We start from the raw sequence: 12369 nt of genomic DNA, 5'->3' as shown, positions 1-12369 counted from the left end.
CCCCCCCTCCCCCCTGCACGACAAGTCGTACTGGTCACCCCCCCCCTCCCCCCTGCACGACAAGTCGTACTGGTCACCCCCCTCCCCCCTACACGATAAGTCGTACTGGTCATCCCCCCCTCCCCCTGCACGATAAGTCGTACTGGTCACCCCCTCCCCCCTGCACGACAAGTCGTACTGGTCACCCCCTCCCCCCTGCACGACAAGTCGTACTGGTCACCCCCTGCACGACAAGTCGTACTGGTCACCCCCTGCACGACAAGTCGTACTGGTCACCCCCTGCACGACAAGTCGTACTGGTCACCCCCTGCACGACAAGTCGTACTGGTCACCCCCTGCACGACAAGTCGTACTGGTCACCCCCCCTCCCCCCCCCCCTGCACGATAAGTCGTACTGGTCACCCCCCCTCTCCCCTGCACGACAAGTCGTACTGGTCATCCCCCCTCCCCCTGCACGATAAGTCGTACTGGTCACCCCCCTCCCCCCTGCACGACAAGTCGTACTGGTCACCCCCTCCCCCCTGCACGACAAGTCGTACTGGTCACCCCCTCCCCCCTGCACGACAAGTCGTACTGGTCACCCCCCCCCTCCCCCCTGCACGACAAGTCGTAGTAGTCACCCCCCCTCCCCCTGCACGATAAGTCGTACTGGTCACCCCCCCCTCTCCCCTGCACGACAAGTCGTACTGGTCATCCCCCCTCCCCCTTGCACGACAAGTCGTACTGGTCACCCCCCCCCCTTCCCCTGCACGACAAGTCGTACTGGTCACCTCCCCCTTCCCCCCCTGCACGACAAGTCGTACTGGTCACCACCCTCCCCCCTGCACGACAAGTCGTACTGGTCACCCCCCCCCCCTCCCCCCTGCACGACAAGTCGTACTGGTCACCTCCCCCTTCCCCCCCTGCACGACAAGTCGTACTGGTCACCCCCCCCCCCTCCCCCCTGCACGACAAGTCGTACTGGTCACCCCCCTTCCCCTGCACGACAAGTCGTACTGGTCACCTTCCCCTGGCCGTCGAGGCTAGGCCGTGATCACAATGCCGTGTACCACAACCCACCATCAAAACTTGCCTAGGTTTCATCAAACCCTACATATAATGGCCTCACCTACCCCCCTACACCGGAGACATCTCCCGTCCACGAGGCTAACTAACCATAGCCCGTGCTTCTTGCCCTGCTCCTGTGCCAGGTAAGTTACGGGCTCACCATAGCTCGTGCTACTTGGAACTTGTTTCCGAGTAGCTGAATCTATAACAACAACAACAACATACCCCCCTAATTGGAAGTTACAGCCCCGCTCCTGTGCCAGGTAAGTCCACTACGGGCTCACCATTGCCCGTGCTACTTGGAACATTTTGTTGCCAGTAGCTAAATCTTAAACAACTACAATCTGTAATTGGACTATCATCATCCAATCTAGCTTAGGCAGGTGTAATATAGCCGACCTCAGCCCTACTCCCATTTTAACTAACGAAACCCGACATTTAACACAGCCTAAGACAAACTTTACCCGCCCTACCCATACGATCCTCATACAATGGAAATAATTACAGTAACTATGTGGTCGAAAATACAAATATTTCGTCTACAGAAAGTCGATTTTAGTATTATTGAATCTGGATAATAATTTTAGTATTATTAATTGAAAACATAAATATAAGGCCTAATCTCTCCTAGGCCTAATATTCGCAATATTTAACTTAATATAGTACAAATATGTGCTATACTAGGTCTAGGAATATTTAGTTTGGTTTTAGCTTATTTTTCCGAGCTTTTAAAAAAAATAGTACAAAAAGTACTAGCATTTCAGGAGGATGGGTTGAACCATGCAGCCAAGCCTAATGTGAAAATATTTCAAAAGCAATATTTATCCAGATCTTTTCTTTGATCTCGGTTTATCAATTCTCTGGTGTAGAGGAAGAAAGGAAAGACGTCACCGATGCTTACCGTCGGCCAACGTCAGTTCACATTTATCAACGCAGCCTGTGCCAAGCAGAGAGGTCCCGTGAGGTGTGTGACGGGAGGGTGCTGCTCCTACACCCTGCCTCTCTCGCACACTACCCAGCACACACTGAGCTCTCGCACCCCGCTACACTCACACTAATACACCCCACTAACGTCCCCCATCACTCCCCCTCGTCCCCATCACCTCTTCCCCCCACCACCACCACCCATCTAGGTCTCATCTCCAAGCCAAGGAGTCATGCACTGTGATCACCTGGGCGGGCTACGGCACTTCTTGTCGGCCCTGCACGGCCAGCGTTTAAAACTTTCCTTTCTCTACAAAAAGCAAGAGACGCAATTTAGAGTCTTTAATCTCGTGAGCAACGCCGTTCTGGGGAAATCCAACGCAGCGGGAGAGTAAACACAGAGGAAACAAGGGGAACATTCTGGCCACGGTGGCGTGGAGAGGGACCATGGAAAGTGAAGGGAGGAGAAAGTAACACCCCGATGACAGAGCGTGCAAGTGAGGGAAAGACAAAGAGGAGAAAGAGATGACATAAAGAAGAATTAGAAAGACAATTTTGAAAAAAATTTCAACCAATGCTTTATTTAAAAGTAAAACCAAAAAGTGCCTAATTTCATCTACATAGTTTCTTATTTTGTGTTCCAAACTCTCACTGTATTTTGCGCCCAATTATGACGTAATCGGGTGAGTACTTAATTGGTACTTAAGGCATGCAGCTTCACCAGTATAATCAATTATATCAATTTATATTCTAGTTATTATGCTCAACTCAAATTCTGCTATAATATACCTATGATTACTTTTACTTTTATCAGTTAGATTAAGGACCTGCCCGAAACGCTATGCTTGTTAATGGCTTTGCAAGAATGTAATTCTCAAACACCAATGTTATGTTCTCCCACAACCCAATGTTATGTTCTCCCACAACCAATGTTATGTTCTCCCACAACCAATGTTATGTTCTCCCACAACCCAATGTTATGTTCTCCCACAACCCAATGTTATGTTCTCCCACAACCCAATGTTATGTTCTCCCACAACCCAATGTTATATTTTCCCACAACCCAATGTTATGTTCTCCCACAACCAATGTTATGTTCTCCCACAACCCAATGTTATGTTCTCCCACAACCCAATGTTATGTTCTCCCACAACCCAATGTTATATTTTCCCACAACCAATGTTATGTTCTCCCACAACCCAATGTTATATTTTCCCACAACCCAATGTTATGTTCTCCCACAACCAATGTTATGTTCTCCCACAACCCAATGTTATATTTTCCCACAACCCAATGTTATGTTCTCCCACAACCAATGTTATGTTCTCCCACAACCCAATGTTATGTTCTCCCACAACCAATGTTATGTTCTCCCACAACCCAATGTTATATTTTCCCACAACCCAATGTTATGTTCTCCCACAACCAATGTTATGTTCTCCCACAACCCAATGTTATATTTTCCCACAACCCAATGTTATGTTCTCCCACAACCCAATGTTATGTTCTCCCACAACCAATGTTATGTTCTCCCACAACCTAATGTTATATTTTCCCACAACCCAATGTTATGTTCTCCCACAACCAATGTTATGTTCTCCCACAACCCAATGTTATATTTTCCCACAACCCAATGTTATGTTCTCCCACAACCCAATGTTATGTTCTCCCACAACCCAATGTTATGTTCTCCCACAACCCAATGTTATGTTCTCCCACAATCCAATGTTATATTTTCCCACAACCCAATGTTATGTTCTCCCACAACCAATGTTATGTTCTCCCACAACCCAATGTTATGTTCTCCCACAACCAATGTTATGTTCTCCCACAACCAATGTTATGTTCTCCCACAACCCAATGTTATGTTCTCCCACAACCAATGTTATGTTCTCCCACAAGGCTCTCTTGAACTCCCCGGACCATTGAGAGTGCTGAGCGTCCAATGCACATTTTTTCCTTATCCAGAACTAATGAGCCAATTGATCCATCCATACCAGATTGAACATGCATTTATCACTCATCCGACATCAACGCATGTTGCCTTTTAAATTCTGCAGCCTGCACTGTAAATACATGTTTCATGAAGCCACTGTGAACAGCTGAACTTCAGGTCCTCTCCTTCGACTAGAGGAGGGTGCTTCTTATGTCACATTCAACAGGCCTTCTAGTCCAAGCAGTAGCAAACATAATAAAATCAACATTAAGAAACTGTTCAAAGGAGAAACGAGAAGGCAGACTTTAAAATAGCCATAGTTCTGAATATTTCCTTATCTTGTGGCAGGGTATGGTACACAACTTTGCTCTGCGAGCTTTCCCCAGGCCCTCGTGGCCCTTTAAGGCACGAGGGCCTTAAAGGGCCTTACCCTTGGCCATAAGGGATGTTTGGCCAAGGTAAGGCAAGATCAGGAGAGCACATTATGCCTCTCAAAGAATTAACAGAAAGGCCCCAACTATCCTTCCGACGTGTAAATATGTCACCCATATATTAGCACCAAATCATGTCGTGAGTTATTTACATGGTGGAAATACAGTAGGGACTTTTCTCTCGGTTCCTTGAGAGCCCAAACACTCTAGTCTGAACATTCTACTTTAAAGCTGAATGGAAGTCAGATGAAAAATTACCCTTCCTAGACTATCTTAGTAATAAGAAATAACACCTCACTGAGCTTCCTTGTGTACAGGAAAGATATACATAAAAGAAAAATGACCCCAGCCTAAATATACAGAGTAACGACTTCAATGCCTTGCCTACGCTCAGACCCAGACCTCACCATACAGCACCTTGCCTACGCTCAGACCCAGACCTCACCATACAGCACCTTGCCTACACTCAGACCCAGACCTCACCATACAGCACCTTGCCTACGCTCAGACCCAGACCTCACCATACAGCACCTTGCCTACGCTCAGACCCAGACCTCACCATACAGCACCTTGCCTACGCTCAGACCCAGACCTCACCATACAGCACCTTGCCTACACTCAGACCCAGACCTCACCATACAGCACCTTGCCTACGCTCAGACCCAGACCTCACCATACAGCACCTTGCCTACGCTCAGACCCAGACCTCACCATACAGCACCTTGCCTACGCTCAGACCCAGACCTCACCATACAGCACCTTGCCTACACTCAGACCCAGACCTCACCATACAGCACCTTGCCTACGCTCAGACCCAGACCTCACCATACAGCACCTTGCCTACGCTCAGACCCAGACCTCACCATACAGCACCTTGCCTACGCTCAGACCCAGACCTCACCATACAGCACCTTGCCTACACTCAGACCCAGACCTCACCATACAGCACCTTGCCTACGCTCAGACCCAGACCTCACCATACAGCACCTTGCCTACGCTCAGACCCAGACCTCACCATACAGCACCTTGCCTACGCTCAGACCCAGACCTCACCATACAGCACCTTGCCTACACTCAGACCCAGACCTCACCATACAGCACCTTGCCTACGCTCAGACCCAGACCTCACCATACAGCACCTTGCCTACGCTCAGACCCAGACCTCACCATACACCACCTTGCCTACGCTCAGACCCAGACCTCACCATACAGCACCTTGCCTACGCTCAGACCCAGACCTCACCATACAGCACCTTGCCTACGCTCAGACCCAGACCTCACCATACAGCACCTTGCCTACGCTCAGACCCAGACCTCACCATACAGCACCTTGCCTACGCTCAGACCCAGACCTCTCCATAAAGCACCTTGCCTACGCTCAGACCCAGACCTCACCATACACCACCTTGCCTACGCTCAGACCCAGACGTCACCATACAGCACCTTGCCTACGCTCAGACCCAGACCTCACCATACAGCACCTTGCCTACGCTCAGACCCAGACCTCTCCATAAAGCACCTTGCCTACGCTCAGACCCAGACCTCACCATACACCACATTGCCTACACTCAGACCCAGACCTCACCATACAGCACCTTGCCTACACTCAGACCCAGACCTCACCATACAGCACCTTGCCTACACTCAGACCCAGACCTCACCATACAGCACCTTGCCTACACTCAGACCCAGACCTCACCATACAGCACCTTGCCTACGCTCAGACCCAGACCTCACCATACAGCACCTTGCCTACGCTCAGACCCAGACCTCACCATACAGCACCTTGCCTACGCTCAGACCCAGACCTCACCATACAGCACCTTGCCTACGCTCAGACTCAGACCTCACCATACAGCACCTTGCCTACGCTCAGACCCAGACCTCACCATACAGCACCTTGCCTACGCTCAGACCCAGACCTCACCATACAGCACCTTGCCTACGCTCAGACCCAGACGTCACCATACAGCACCTTGCCTACGCTCAGACCCAGACGTCACCATACAGCACCTTGCCTACGCTCAGACCCAGACGTCACCATACAGCACCTTGCCTACGCTCAGACCCAGACGTCACCATACAGCACCTTGCCTACGCTCAGACCCAGACGTCACCATACAGCACCTTGCCTACGCTCAGACCCAGACCTCACCATACAGCACCTTGCCTACGCTCAGACCCAGACCTCACCATACAGCACCTTGCCTACGCTCAGACCCAGACCTCACCATACAGCACCTTGCCTACGCTCAGACCCAGACGTCACCATACAGCACCTTGCCTACGCTCAGACCCAGACGTCACCATACAGCACCTTGCCTACGCTCAGACCCAGACGTCACCATACAGCACCTTGCCTACGCTCAGACCCAGACCTCTCCATAAAGCACCTGATAACGACATCTCTACCCAGTTCTCCCCGCCCACAATCTGACCCAGTGTTTGATTAGCATCAATCTCCACTATTATCCCGTTTCTTTACCTATGTTTGATTACTTCACCTTACCCTCCACATAACTTCACCTCTTTCACATTTCTATTGATGATGATTTTAAAACTTGTCTATTCATTCTTTACATGAAGATGTTCCAGAGTGGAACGAAACGGTGTACAAAATAAGCCATCATTCATTACTAAAGTTTCTTTACCATGAATTTCGGCAACTTGATTTCTCTTATTAATCCCGAAAGAAAATAGAAGCATGGAAACCGTATACTATATGATCGACAACGTCAGCAATGCGGTCATATTTAACCATATATGTTTAAAGGAACATTTGCCCAAATTTACAAACATATACAGTATATATTTATTTATTTATATTCTAAAAGGTACACTGGGTTTTGAGAGAACATAACATTGGTGTTCTTACATTCTGGCAAAGCCACTAATATGCATTGTATAAGTATGAGCACAGTGCTGGCGGTACCTGATCAACCAGGCTGTGACTCATACGTCAGGCTGCGAGCAGCCGCGTCTAACAGTCTGGTTGAGCAGTCCAGCAACCAGGAGGCCTGGTCGACGACCGGGCCGCGGGGACACTAAGCCCCGGAAGCACCTCAAGGTAAGGTATTGATTTTGTAGTACAAGTTCTGTGCTTCTAACCAGTAGTGGCTCGTGGGAAAATAGAATGAAGGGACAGCGTACTGCAAGCTTCACTCAACAGTATAATAATAATTAAAGGAAAAATAATTAAAGAAAGAAATAATTAAAGGAAAGACATAAATTCACCTCATACGGTTTGAAGGTCCAAAGCGGTCGTCATTGTCAGGTTGGTGGAGGTGCGGATGGCTGTGGTGGTGACCTTAATATTACTTGAGAAGAACATCAGTGCGTCGGTTCTTCAATGTAACAAAATGGTCTATTACTTGTCATTAAAATCCTGCATTACTGTTATTGTATTTTCAATCGATATCATTGCTAGAGGAGACCATGACACTGCGCAAACATTTTTTGATTCTCTTTAAAATTGAAAAGCCCCTTTCTGCTGCTGCTATTGTCATTGGCGTTGTTATTAATATTTTCGGCAACTTCACAGTTTCTGAAAATGTTGATTGTAAATGATTGACATTCATAACCTCCAACACGTCATTGAGTCTTTTGATTTACGCAAATCTTCTCTTGCGTACAGTAAAGTTAGGCTTTCAATTTATCTTTTTTAAGTATAGGATAGGCTGCAACTGCCTATACAAGTGCATTACCGGGAAAATCTTTGGTATATATAGGAAAATTATTCACTAAAAGTAACTTGCTAGCATTCAAATGATTAGCTGTTTTGCACTGCAACAAAATTACATCACAAACATCCTTTGCAGAAACTGATGTATCTGTGTTACATTTTCTTCCCTTCAGCTCTTTTGTTTCACCATGTTCTGTGGTAAATGCTCAAGTCAGTCACACCACTTTTCGTCCATGATGGGTCCCCACCAAACATTTTGCTGCATGGAAAGCAAAATAAAGCGTTTTTCTCGTCACAATCACAAACCATTCACATTTTTGATACACTGATGTTACACTGGCGTGTATATTGTTTGTTCTTGCTGGTACTGCTCCGTAGAATTTATAAATCTGGTACTTTAAATCTGGTCTTCCTTTTTCCTTTTTTTTTTATTTGATGTCGGCTGCGAACAGTTAATACTTTGTAAATACTTCACTGATTTCACTTTACCATCCATTGTAGTTGTTAGTCAAAGGGTAAATAAACTTATGAAGTACTCAAAGCAACTTAAGCACCACTAATAGCACTAAACTAGGGAGTAACCCAGTGACTGAGCTGCGACAGTGCAGCTCAGCGTTGCCAGATGTAGCCTCGATAAGTCCTACACTGTCGTACAGCATGAAACCTTTATATTTGTCTCGTTTTAATGAAATTTTTTAAAAATCTGTTAAAAATATATTAACAATAACATATAAAGATTTGTTGTTATGATTTATTTGTTAGTTGCTTATTATTCTAGTGTGAGGTTGATAGCGTCACACATCTGGCAGAGAGTACCTGGGGGGACTGCAGTGAGCGGCTCCTGTTATTTATTTATTTTTTTTGAGCCGCCGCTGCCTCTAATTGTCGCTGAAAGGTGTCAGAAAGTGGCACCAAATCTCACTGTAAGCGAACGACGAGAGAGAGGAAGCTTTGAAGAAAGAGCGGGAGCTTGGCACGAAGGCCAAAAGAATGTAGCCGGGATAAAAATTGCTTCTGCAAGTGGTATCATAGGCCTTCTCCTGGTCAAGTGAATGGCAACAACGGAGGTATTCCCAGCAGAGGCAGTACGAATGTAAACTGCAAAGTTCACCAAGATATCAGTCGTACTGCGACACTTGTGACAGCCAGATTGAGAGAGGTGACGATAGTGTTCTAGAAAGAAGATAGAGCAATGAAACTACAGTACGGATTAAACAGCTCCCGGGTACCTACCGGTATTTACTGCTAGGTGAGCAGAAGCAATAGGTTTTAGGAAACGTTCCCAACCAGGAACGGGAGCCGGTCGGCCGAGCGGACAGCACTCTTGACTTGTGATCCTGTGGTCCTGGGTTCGATCCCGGGCGCCGGCGAGAAACAATGGGCAGAGTTTCTTTCACACTGATGCCCTGTTACCTAGCAGTAAAATAGGTACCTGGGTGTTAGTCAGCTGTCACGGACTGCTTCCTGGGGGTGGAGGCCTGGTCGAGGACCGTGCCGCGGGGAAACTTGAGATGATTTCGTGCCCCGAAATCATCTCAAGATAACCTCAAGATAACCATTTCTGTCCCGCTCGGAAATTCGAACCCGGTATTCCCAACAGTGAGTTGAGAACGAACTCAACTGTACCAGCAGATTACCGATATCTAAAGTCACAGCTTGACACGAAGCTGTGACTTTATATTTTTTTCTATATCTGATGAGAATAAGGAAAATCAGTGATACAAATACTGTACCGAGGTACAGAGCTTTACACTGTGCTTGGACCTCATTTTATTAGATCGACCTGTTAACTTTTGCATTGTTTGACAGAAAATTTAATATACATCACTGTACTTTACCCGTTATTCCTATTCACCTCATTTTGCGAGCTATCACTCTAAGGTCCCATTAATAAAATGCCTGTGTAAAGTACGTGTAACCACATTTGCATTCTGTTTTTTCATCTAATGCCTCAGTGATTTTGTCAGTGGTCGATGATCTACGAAAGACATGGTCTTCCTGCTCTAAATCCATGTTGGCCTGGGTTGTGGAGGTCATTGGTCTCTACGAAACTTGTATCTTGACTCTTGATGACTCTCCCAAAAAAATTTATTATATGGACGTTAATGCAACTGGTCAATAATTCTTAACCAATGCTTTGCTTCCTCCTTTGTGTTAGGGAGCTATATCTGCTGATTTAAGGGATTCTGGTATCTCCCCGTGTTCTTCCTCCACACTATACAGAGTGCCTCTGTTACTGGCACTTTGCATTATTTTTATGAATATTGAATGCACGAGTCTGGACCCGGGACTGAGAGCATGGGCATGTTGTAATTTATCTTTCACAATTTGCAGAGTTCGTGTTGATATCAGTTATGTTTTCAGGAGTTTGAATATCATACGTAAAGCTGTCCGAATCTTCCGTTTTCATGCTGTTTATTAGTGCTAAATCTCATTCTTTTTTTAGGATTTAACTAATTTCTTTGTCGTACAGTTTATGAACCTTCACTTGTAAGGATAAGCCCAATACTGACGTTGGTTTTTAATTTCTATTTCGCATGTAGCATCATCAGTGTCGCTGGTTATTCGAAAGGTGCTAAATATCATTAAGGACGATGCCAATATGAGAACAAAAACACATAAGGTAAAGGATTTCAAAGGTATCAGATTCAGCGAGGATTTTGTCGAGGGACATTAGGAAAGCAAGACATGGGATCGTCCTGAAAAGCAGGACATTCCACGAGGAGGAGCACAACTGTAAGAGAACAATGCAGTTTGGAGAGTAAGGAGCAGGGGGCGGGGGGGTCCATTAACTATCCGGGAGTAACGCGTGTATGACCAATACATAACCTCGCCAGAGCCGTTTCCCAGCGTGTATTATAGTGGTAGGAGGAAGGCCAAGGGGATATGTTAACTTTTAAGAGCGCGCAGTTTGTTACCTCGGACCATTGACCCTACCAGCGGTCTCGGATGAGGAATGAATGACTGGGTACAACTCTGAATAAGGAATACCATTTTTATGGAAATAGGACAAGTGTGCTGACAACCTCCTTAGTGGCAGTGTCCACACGCTCATTTAAAGTAACACCAATATGGCTGGAAACCCAGCAATACTCAACTGTCTTAAATCTACTAGAGATAAGAAATAGACAATGTTGAATTTCGACTACCACAGGATCCATAGTGCTAAATGACTACATTTGGGCATCACAACGAAGGCTGTCAATGCCCAGTGAGGTGTGGGGTTTCCAACCAGCCCCACCACACTAAAATACGTCTTGACAAACACGAGGCGTATTTGAACCAGGTAGTGCAAGACAAGTGCCCAAACTGCTCTAAGGAACACCACACCTCGAACCTGGAATGCCCTGAAAGGCTTAAAATGATTCAAAAAAGTTCAATCCAGAAAAAAAGTGACCTCCAGAAGTACATTGCAACTGGTGTCACGGTGCCTTAATCCACTCGACCATCAATGACCGCACATAAGGAGGTGATAGCCGAAGCTATTTGACTAACCCCCGGCGGCACTTTGATGGTAATCTTGGGCATAGCTATTTCATCAAATCACTTCATGTTAGTGGGGCAACGTGAGCAACAGAAATGCGAACAAGCTTGAATGGTCCCCAAGCATATTGCAAATGAAAACGCCACACCCCAGAAGTGACTAACAGAATCCACAGACTCGAAAGACAATCGAGGACAATCTTGAGAAATTCAAACAAACAATGAGGTGCTTCCGGGGCCTAGCGTCCCCGCGGCCCGGTCGTCTACCAGGCCTCCAGGCCTCCGACCAGCTAAGACACGACAAACTTAGTGTTCAATATTTACAGGCCTCCACGTGCAGAAATGGATCTTTGTGTGTTCTTTAGGCATGCCATCATCTTAAACACAATAATTGATGATTTCAAAGCTCATGAACGTGGGACACTGGGTTCCAACGCAACAAATGAGGCCGGCACTCAAATAGCAAATCTGCCAGAAATTCTTTTTCTAAACAAGGATGAACCCACCCACATTCAAGGAGGAAGATTAGACCCTACCTTCATTTCAACCACCCTCAGAGATGCAGCGACCCACACTCACACACCACTATGGGGGCCTAAATTGATCTAAAGTTGGAACTAACCTTCTCACTTCCACCAGAAGCCTGGAACTTCGCTCTAGTGAAATGTGACGCCTCTCAACACTTCATCTCGAATGTGGTATAGAAGTAATTATCAAAGAAGGCACCAAGTCGGGAAGGCTATGTAGTACCATAAAATGTGCGGAATAATCAGAGGACGCTAAATATCACCAAGGATGCCAATATGAGAACAGAAACGCATAAGGCAAACAATATCAAAAGTATCCGATTCACCAAGAATTCTATC

At 46.4% G+C, this 12369-nt stretch overlaps 1 protein-coding gene across 3 annotated transcripts in view; it reads right to left on the bottom strand.

The window, feature by feature from the left end:
- LOC123745890 (A disintegrin and metalloproteinase with thrombospondin motifs adt-2-like) overlaps positions 1–9359 on the bottom strand; it is a 135455-nt gene extending 126096 nt beyond the window's left edge. The window contains exon 1 of one of the 3 annotated variants that reach the window (XM_069317500.1): positions 7573–9359. The gene's annotated coding sequence lies outside the window, so the exon portion shown is untranslated. Of the gene's footprint in view, positions 1–1948; positions 2085–7572 lie in introns of those variants that run through there. The other 2 variants (XM_069317498.1, XM_069317499.1) reach the window with 2 other exon arrangements.
- Positions 9360–12369: the final 3010 nt, after the last annotated feature.

Source organism: Procambarus clarkii, chromosome 88 (assembly GCF_040958095.1).
Source record: "Procambarus clarkii isolate CNS0578487 chromosome 88, FALCON_Pclarkii_2.0, whole genome shotgun sequence".
Classification (NCBI taxonomy): Eukaryota; Metazoa; Arthropoda; class Malacostraca; order Decapoda; family Cambaridae; genus Procambarus; species Procambarus clarkii.
Note: the sequence above shows the minus strand (reverse complement) of the source record. Positions and strands in the feature narration are given on the sequence as shown.